The sequence below is a fragment of the Physcomitrium patens genome, chromosome 21 (assembly GCF_059467195.1).
Source record: "Physcomitrium patens ecotype Gransden chromosome 21, ASM5946719v1, whole genome shotgun sequence".
Taxonomy (NCBI): Eukaryota; Viridiplantae; Streptophyta; class Bryopsida; order Funariales; family Funariaceae; genus Physcomitrium; species Physcomitrium patens.
The window spans coordinates 13081013-13088585 of record NC_143430.1 but is presented as its reverse complement, the minus strand read 5'-3'; the positions used below and the strand labels follow the sequence as shown (position 1 = coordinate 13088585).

General features: G+C 45.3%; 1 pseudogene across 1 annotated transcript; it reads right to left on the bottom strand.

Moving 5' to 3' along the window:
- Positions 1 to 190: 190 nt before the first annotated feature.
- LOC112274179 (ABC transporter C family member 5-like) lies at positions 191 to 7551 on the bottom strand (annotated as a pseudogene). The gene is made up of 15 exons (XR_016499743.1): positions 7052 to 7551; positions 4834 to 6620; positions 4365 to 4640; positions 4145 to 4231; positions 3897 to 4029; positions 3458 to 3747; positions 3012 to 3320; positions 2737 to 2901; positions 2332 to 2626; positions 1945 to 2159; positions 1648 to 1749; positions 1314 to 1517; positions 1116 to 1179; positions 724 to 963; positions 191 to 508 (listed from the first exon to the last, which is right to left on the bottom strand). The product of XR_016499743.1 is annotated as an ABC transporter C family member 5-like (transcript).
- Between the last annotated feature and the right edge of the window lie 22 nt (positions 7552 to 7573).

Genomic DNA, 7573 nt, shown 5'->3' with positions numbered 1-7573 from the left:
AGCTATCTTTGAAGCAGGAATAGTACGGGAATTTTATTTAGAATCGTGATGTTTTGTTTCATCGAAGTGTGCATTGCAGCTCTTGTTGATTGGAAAAAGCCTTTTTTTTTAATAGCATTTGTACTCATTCCTTGAATCGTACATCATCAGTAGCGAATTGTAACATTAAATTGAGAAAAGGACAGTGGAGTGGGTTTTAAAATTTTTTAGTTGCAGGTTAAAGGCTGAAGTCAGATAACTGACCATGTCGAATCGTTTCACATGGATAAACGATGTGTCTAATGGGAACCAGATGCACTTTCCTCCACGCATTGACTATAACTACAGGGGAATTTTAGTGTCCAGAGAAATAATTAGTGAATCGCTGAAAATATCGTACAAATGTCAATCCAGCTTGTGGCAAATAGCTACTTCGTTTATCGAATCCAGTATTCGGCTACTAGTTTGGCAAATAGAGAATCCCGGTTCTCCAGCAGTATCGCTGGAATATCATATTCTGCTAACCGTCCTGCACCTCCAAAACGCATTGCATCAATACCAACGCAAATATGTGTCCACCAACAAACAGGTGAATCTCTGAACAACAGAGTCTCTCCAAAAATTCAGTGTTAGCATGTGCTTAGTCATGGGAGGGTTAGACCACCCCTCATCAATGGAGATTACGACGTGCCTAATGCTTGTTGGGCTAAGGGCTTCTCTAAATCAAGGATTCAAAGCACTTACCCTCACTAAGGACCAACACCTTGTCGCTGTCAACAACCGTCGGGATTCTATGCGCGATGGTCACAACAGTGCAACCCTTGAACTCTGTACGCAGAGTCCGTTGAATGACGTTATCAGTTGCACTGTCAACTGACGCGGTGGCCTCGTCTAAGACTAGTATGCGTGTCCTCCTGAGTAAAGCCCGCCCCAAGCAAACCAATTGCCTCTGACCAACGCTCCAGATATCAGCATTCTCTCCGACTGGACCACCAATCACCACAAAGCCTCAGCAACTTTTTAAGGGAGGAAATTTCATATTTGGATAACCCTCCAAGGCTTCAAGAAATGAAGAAAATTTGCCATGACTTGAAACTTAGCATGTCTTTTCTGGAAGATTTGTATCTGTCACGTACCTACAGCATCAAGCTTGCCATCCTTTCCACGCACGACGTCTCCAAGCTGACATTTATCAAGTGCCTACACAGGGCAGACTGAGTATAAGAAATCGATAAACAACATTCTCTACAATATGATAGACAACGTTGCTTGGAAACAAATGTTTAATTGGTGGGCACACAATATGTAGAGAACATCCAATCTGGATTCATTACCTCCCAGACTTGTAAGTTGGTGTGGTTGTTGAGAGGGTCAAGATTAGTTCGTATTGTGCCTTCGAAAAGAGTCGGATCCTGAGGGATGATGCTCAAGCGTGTCCGTAAATCTTGTAGTCCAATAGTTGTAATGTCCACGCCATCGATAAAAATTTGGCCTCCCGCCGGCTCGACAATGCGGAATAGGGCTTGAATGAGGGTCGACTGCATTCAAACAACTCTTAACCCTTTCAGATTTGTTCTGGAACTCCGGAATACACGCATTTTGAGTGTTAGACATTGCCGTTAACATAACATCATGTTTCTCGATAGTATAAGAGCATGCTAATAGTACCTTTCCACTGCCAGTCCGGCCAACTACTCCGATTTTTTTTCCGCCATGGAACGTGCACGAGATATCATGTAAAACTAGTGGTGAATGCATGCTGTACCGGATCTGCAACAGCCCCGACGCCGTAATGTCAAATTATTCTTGTCAATAGAACGAGCGAAATGAATCTGTGACATTAGTGCAGAAGTTGTGGAGTTGGGGAAATCATGACACAAACGATCAAGCTCATAATGAATACAAACTAAAACTTCACAGAACTTGAAGTTTGGTGCAAGATAATGTTGAGCATTGCGTGGAGACCTGCAATTGATGAAGCTCAATCGTTCCCTGGCTAGGCCAAGATGGTGGCGGCCGCTTATGCTCAATCAGAAGGGAAGCTTCACTTCGAAGCTGGGAATATTGCTGTATGCGCTCAACAGATATAATCTTTGTCTCCACGTTGCAGAGGTTAAATATGAACCATCCGATGATTATATTCAGTGTCAAACCATATGTAACGGCAAGTCCAGACAGACCTAAACCATGATAAAATCAGGCCATATTCGTGTGCTTCAGTAGCTCTCAAGCCCAGTTTGATGGTCGATATAAATTCAAAAACAGATATTTCAAAAAGCACAGTGAATTAACGGGGGCAAGGAAGTTCATAACGAAACAGATCTACGAGAGTCCAGTTGAGGCATAACTTACTTGGATCAACGAGATTCTCCGGCCTTGATAGCACTATCATGAGGGTGAAAGCCAAGGTGGTTGAGCATAGCAGCTCCATTCGTAAGCAGAGCCATTCCAACAACGCAAATTGAAGAAAGGCTGGGCGCATGAAATTGTCAAAAAGCTGCATATTAGTCTTCTGGAAGCGCTGGTATTGGTCAAATCCGCGAATTGTTGCCGCACCCGCGATTGACTCGCCGTAGTGATTCAATATTGGTGACTTTTGAATACCCATCACCCTTGCAGCTTCTCTCGCCGAAGTCAATTAGTAGCTCTGCATCAGCAAACAGCCCGATTATATCAGTCACATCCATGTCTTTCACAACTACACCTTGAATCAAAATTGTAAAACAAGAGAGTCGAGGGAATAGTGGTTAGGCTTACTTGCATCCACAAACATGTCATCAAAACGGGGACGAAGAAAACCGGGACTGTCCAACTGATCATGGACATCACCCCCACTACTCCCAAAAACTGAGTGGTGTTCACCCTAAGGGACCCCATAAAATACTGTATCGTCGAGTCTAACTCTCTCTGATCTGAGGATGCCTGATTACATTACAGACATGTGAATTTTCCTATAATCTCAAAACGTTGACGAAGTTGACAGTGCAATACATCATTGAGGATACATAAGTTGAAGAAGTGACGTCACGCACCAACTCAATGGCCATCGAAATCAGCTCAAGTATTTCACATACTCGGTTAAGAATCCGTCCCGCAGGAGTTGAATCGAAGAAAGACATTGGGGCCCGAAAGATGCACCGAATCATGCTGAGGAAATACTTCTGGGCGGCAAGAAGATCGGCAATTGAGACCAGCAATGCGCGAAACACCACAAACAAGGAACTCCCAAATGATAATCTAGCGAAGATGAGTATCAGATTTGTACTGCTCGTCTTTCCTGTTTCCCCTCCTCTGGCTGGCTCAGCCCATGCCATCCAATAATTGCTTCCCACTTGAAGCAGCTTCACATATTCGGCAGAAAGGAACGCAGACGAGGTTAGTCATCTGGGCGAAAATACACTAAGATAGCAGCTACTTGTAAACAGATCACAACATCTCAAATTGTTACGTAAGAATGTATTACATTTGTAAGTCTTACCAGAAAACCTAGCTGGCACACTATCGCCAACACAGCAAGGGCACCCTTGTATATTCCAGTCACGTAGGACCAGTACACACTGAAACTCACGACTCCTCTCTTCCGTTCTTCCTCTTCAATGAGTTGGCGCTGCGTTGGTAGTTCCTTTATAACCTCAATCTTCATGCTTTGCTTCGGCGTGATGGGTGAATTTGACATTCCATGGCTTCTCTGCTCCGGAAACTTATTACTCGTGCAGTATGCTTCCGCACCATCTATTTCCATCCTCACCGCTGTTATAACCACTTCATCTGTTGAAAATCGACATGAGGGAGGGCAGAGACAACGCGAAACGTAAAACATTCGGGTGCAATGCCATTTTAGTATACCGTTGTCAGAAAATTAGACCTCATCGCAATCTGTACATAGTAATTTGGAAAAAGATTGAAGAACTGCGCACCTGGTGAATGACCATGGCTCTCCATTCCATTAATTGCTTCGTTGTGTGCATTCACTAGCTTTTGAAAATTGGTATCTGCTTGAAGCAAGTCTTCGTACTTTCCAGCTTGTACAATAGCGCCCCTGTCAAGCACCTGCTCCACGACTTGACGATCAGTAATTCTTCTATCTTAAATGATGACAAGGAGTTACCTCCACGGATGATAATGCGCTCGTGGAAAGTACCGCAAGAGAGTAGCAGTGACCCACCAAAATGAAGTCTGCTGCAGGAAGAAACTCAATCTGATGCGTCACATAAATCACTGTCTTGGAGGCCAACTCTTCCAATATGCATTCCTGTTAAGTCAGGTCACTTTTACCTGACAACAAAAAAACAAAGTTAACTCACCAGTTTTCAGACTCAAAGGTGAGAGACAAGAACTCCAGCAATCTATCCATCAAACAGAAGCAGTTGAATGCCGTGACTTACAACGCCAGCTAGTTTTGGGATTTCTCCAAGAACTGACAAGAGTAGGCTACTCTTCCCAGATCCTACAATTCCACACACAGCAACCCGAGACCCTTGTTTAACTTTCAAGTTTATCCCTGTTAGAGTCGGAAACTCCGAGTTCGATGTGTGCCAGCTGAATTCACCTCCTTCAATTTCAACGGGAGTGTCTCCGCTTTCTCCTGTTAGCAAGTGAATCACTGCATCTGAGGCTAGTTCCTCTTCTTGCAAAAACGTCCATATCCGGTCCAGTGATACCTGTACAAGGCCTCAAAGAAATCACAAGGGTATGATGCATGTGACATTCGCTTTGTGATGCAAACATGTTAGCAGTTACTAGAAATGGGTGCGAGTGTCTTGTTAGAAACTCCAGGAATGTTTACAATCATACATTCTGATCTCACAAGTGAACTTAGTGATTAAGACAACAACATGGGATCATCGACCCCACCTTGGTCTGAGCGTAGAATGAAACCAGCTCTGGTAATGAATTCATGGCTTCCTGAAGGACCCTGAATGTAGCAATGGCGGACAAAATTCTACCGGATGTCAACGAGATGCCGAGCAGCACACATGTTCCAAAAGTGGCCACTGATATCAGAATGGGAGACGTCCAAAACAAGCAGGTTACAAACGCCCTGGCAATGCAATCCTTAAACAGCCAGTAGAATTCGCCTCGCCGAAACCCCTCAATTGTCCCGAGAAAAATTTGCTCCCATGCCTGAAGCTTCAACACACGCATACTACGTAGACATTCCGCCAAGGCCTTCATGCGCTTGTCTTTCGCTGCCATCACGCCGCCTTGGTACTTCTCTTGTAAATTCTTTAGTGGCACGTTCAGGAAAAAGGTGAAACACGCAGCCGTCAATGCGGCCACCCATGCCATCCCCACCACTCGATTCAAGATTCCCAGGGCAAGTGTCACTTGCAGGGGTACAATCCACACCTGGTGAAGGTACCATAGGAAGTCAGTGATGCGTTGGACGTCGACCGACATGTAGTTGATGATCTCTCCGCTTGAGTGACTGATTCGAGCAGTGTTTGACAGCCGCAGGGCTTTCCTATACACCACAACAGTCAGTGCCGCCTGGACCTTCAAACACAGAAACTGGATGCGGTAGTACCATTGCCTTTGTGCCAGGTTTTCCACCACTTTTGCAAATGAGAACGTCAGAATTAGGGCTAAATTTTTACGCTCATTCCTCTGACCTCCACTCAGATACTCAACAAGGTCGTTCACAAAAAAGGGGCCTACATAAGCGGCCACCACATTGATGACTGCAAACATGCCGCTCACAACAACAGTTGGCCAGAATGATTTCCAAAGAGTCACGGAAATCGCCGGCGTTTCCTCAGGGGTCAGATCCTTCAGTGCATTCCAATTGGACTCGAAGACAGAATACTGTGCCTCTGCGTTGTCTTCAGGGGGCAATGGAGGCATGTCTGGCAGCTCTAGAGGATTCCTCATGCCCGCTTTCAGAACCGGGTTTAACCAGCTTAGTGTTGCTAAACTGAAAAAACCCGCATTCTGATATAATTTTAAACTCTCCTTCACTTGCGAGCTTCCAGTGCCATCTCCATTTAAAAGAGGCTCTTCCATTTCGTGTTCGGGAATAACTTTCATGCCAGTCCCGCCTTTGAAACCAGCATACGCTACAAAGAGAACTGCAGGGTAGAGAATGATTTCAACCCAGCAGAGTTTCCACTTGCGCGTGGAAAAGTCGATTGAAGAGAGGAATGTGAGTGCGGATAGAAGCAAAGAAGAGATCCACCACAATCGTAAGAGGAGCGGGAAGTATCGATGCCTTTCTTTCCTCGTCTTCTCGGTTTCCATGCACATGACACCCCACGCAAGGCTGTGGATGCCTGCTGACACAACGTCCAGCGGAAAAGTGCTCGACCATCCCTTCCAGAACCCATGTGAAAGCCAAGACAAAAGGACTCCTAGGTTGACGCAGAAGAGATACAAGCAGCAAGTTTGTACAGTTTTGAAGTACACGCCGGCCCCATGTCGATTAAAAGCTTGCCTCTGTGGTTTCCGGTGTACTATATTGCACAGGAGAAGAGTGATATAGATCAGGAGGAACCAAAGATGGAGAAGAGAAACAACCACCCTTTGAGGACATGGTTTGAGGAGGCACAAAGTGAACCATGATGAAGGGGAGGGGATATCACAGCATGCAAACGGCGATGGGGAATCCCCGGAGCGGTAGAAGAAGGACCAGAATTGAGTTACTGCTGAACACAGACGAGAAATCATCACAAGGTCAGAATATATTCGAAAATCCCAAATGCATAATGCAACTCTTGTATCAGCCCCCGCTCAACCATGTCCATTGGAAATTCCATGACACACAATTGCACGCCCGGTATTTAGCTACCAAGGATTAGATATGTGTAAGAATTAAATCTTTGCAGTGCACAATGACTGACGCTGTAACAGCTTACTTGCCATGTTCACCACACCCTACAGATCATTTTGTTCACGACGGACATTCAAACTGCTGACCAATCCCGAAGATCTATTGTTCAATTATATTTCTACTGCAGTTGACTGGCTATATCCCACCAGAAAGAAGGAGAGTCTCACATTACTGCAATTGCAATTCGTTAACACTCCCATTAACGGACGAAAATCCACAGAGGACCAAACAATGAGGAGCACTCACATGACTTCACAGCGGAGTTAAACATGGGAGATTATCCACAAAATCCGGTAGGTCGCTTCTAACTGTTCTACAATGCAATGAGAAATCTGAAGTGGGCAATGGGAAGCTAAATAGTCACCCACTGAGCTGAAGCATGCCTTTGCTGATGCTTCCACTGCTGATTGCTCTCTAGGAATCAAAAAACAGACAACACAGTGAACCCCAGGATTCTGACGAAGCAGTCAGAACGGGAAAAAACCGAGAGTTCGAGTGACCCGATGCGAAGATATCCTCTCACTAGAGTTGCAGCAGCAATGGCCGTGGTGGAAATCCCATGGAAATGACAACAAGAGACGCACTGCACAGCAGCTAGGCTCTCGTCCCCAAGATGGATCCTTTGACATCCACCACAGCAAGCAAAGATAAAGACCTGGGTTACTAGATCCGGGGCCTATATACTGACAACGTTGCGCAAACATCGCACTGTTACGATAGATGGGCACACTTTCCCACTGCTCAGGCGAAGATTCTGTGTGTGTGTGT